This window comes from Delphinus delphis, chromosome 3, assembly GCF_949987515.2.
Source record: "Delphinus delphis chromosome 3, mDelDel1.2, whole genome shotgun sequence".
In the NCBI taxonomy this organism is placed as follows: domain Eukaryota; kingdom Metazoa; phylum Chordata; class Mammalia; order Artiodactyla; family Delphinidae; genus Delphinus; species Delphinus delphis.
Genome location: NC_082685.1, coordinates 128,113,517 through 128,115,700, shown reverse-complemented (window position 1 = coordinate 128,115,700; position 2,184 = coordinate 128,113,517). Strand labels below are relative to the sequence as shown.

The following is a 2,184-nucleotide window of genomic DNA, read 5'->3' as shown; positions in this document are numbered from 1 at the left end:
CTTTGTAGGAGCAGTAGAACTTTCCCCTGGGCTAAAACAATGAGAATGAGCAGAGGACACAGGAGAGTTGGTGCTCTAGGTAGCCAGTGACCCCAGGAAGAAATGAAGCCGCAACACCCAGAAGAAGGGTCCTCAGAATACCCCAGCAAGACATGCTATGCCAGCCATAATCACCACCAGAGTCAGTGTTATAAGCAGCAGGCATTCACCAGTAGATGAACCAGCTCTCAGGTACCCACATGAAACAGGAGGCCGAATTATATCATCCTTAAAGCAGGAGGTAATGTGTGGTAGTGTCTAACGTTGGTAAGCCAAGAAACAAAGCCAAAAGCCTATTACTTAAAGTTATGGTGGAAAGTACCAGAAAAACTAAGAACCCAAACATTGAAAAGGGACATGACAGTGTTTCTGGACTGGGAGTGGATGAGGCAAGAGGCTGTTTTTCATTCTGTAAAGTTTAATCTTTGTTTCTGTTTTTCTTCTTTTTTTACAATATACATTATTGTAAACTAATGTATTATTAACAATGTAATTCTAAGAATATTCATTTTCTTTGATTGGTGTAACATTTTAAAGCCAACCATCATGCATGTATAAAATGAAAGAAATTCAATAAAGATATTTCCATTAAAATAGCAGAACTTCTAAATACCTTGGAGAGGATATTATAAAAAAATAAGCAGGCTCGGTGTCATGGGCCTGGGGAAGACGCTGTTGGTGAAACGCTTGCAGACGATCCTTCCGTGCAGGGTAGGGGGTACGGCGATCCGGGGGGCGCTGGCGGTGAGCAGGGTGGGGGGCGCCCGGGGCGGGGTCCGCCAGTGCTTACTCCCTGGCCCCGCTCGGAGACCTTTTTTTTTTCCAGCACCTTTATTGGAGTATAATTGCTTTACAATGGTGTGTTAGTTTCTGCTTTATAACAAAGTGAATCAGTTATACATATACATATATCCCCATATCCCCTCCCTCTTGCGTCTCCCTCCCTCCCACCCTCCCTATTCCACCCCTCTAGGTGGTCACAAAGCACCGAGCTGATCTCCCTGTGCTATGCCGCTGCTTCCTACTAGCTATCTATTTTACGTTTGGTAGTGTATATAAGTCCATGCCACTCTCTCACTTCGTCCCAGCTTACCCTTCCCCCTCCCCGTGTCCTCAAGTCCATTCTCTACGTCTGCGTCTTTATTCCTGCCCTGCCACTAGGTTCTTCAGAACTTTTTTTGTTTTTTAGATTCCATATATATGTGTTAGCATACGGTATTTGTTTTTCTCTTTCTGACTTACCTCACTCTGTGTGACAGACTATAGGTCCATCCACCTCACTATGGAGACCTTGACTGCCTTACACAGCTGAGCTCCCAGGATGGGAAGGGCAACCTGGGCGATCCTCCCCCGATGCGGCCCACGGTGGGTACCAACCTAACTGGACATGGCGGCTCAGAGAAAGATCACCATCCAGGAGCTGGGGGGTGGTGCATGGGCCCCATCTGGTCCAGTTACTATGGAAACTGTCATTCTCTCCTGTTCATGGTGGATGCCTCTAACCCCACCCAGCTCTCTGCATCCTCTGCACAGCTCCTGGGTCTCCTTTCGGCAGAACAACTTGAAGAAGCATCAGTTCTGATTCTCTTCAATAAAATTGACCTGCCCTGTTACATGACCATAGAAGAGATGAAGTCGTTAATCGGGCTCCTGGACCTCATTGCTTGTGCCAAGCGGAATATCACCACGTAGAAATCAGTGCCCGGAAAGGCACTGGCTTGTCAGAAGTGCTGCGCTGGCTCCAGGACATCCACAGAACTAATGGTTGACTGCAGGGCGGAGAAGCATGGCTGGCCCGCTCTGTGGCAAGAAGGCAGAAGAAAACACTGCTTGGCCTCTGGCTATCTGTTGCTTTTATAAGGGCAAGTAAGCCCTAGAATATCGGGTTCTGTGCTGAGTTGCAGTGATGGGTAAACTGAGGCACCCAGGTTATAGAAACTCCTGACATCTGCCCTCTGGCTCCAGTGCTGGGAGAGGAGGACAGGCATGCTGGGTGGCTTGTGTCCTACATCACCCTGGGATGGTTCTAGGGGATTTGTTCCCCTCCCCCTAGGAGAGCTGCTCTCTCAGCTCTGACAGAAGCTGCAACCTGTTGAGTTTCTGATACCGTGACAGTATAAGGAAGCTTGTGGGAAAACACCTATT

General features: G+C 48.0%; 1 pseudogene; it reads left to right on the top strand.

The window, feature by feature from the left end:
• The first annotated feature begins 693 nt into the window (after positions 1-693).
• On the top strand, positions 694-1,808 carry LOC132422459 (ADP-ribosylation factor-like protein 16 pseudogene; annotated as a pseudogene).
• Positions 1,809-2,184: the final 376 nt, after the last annotated feature.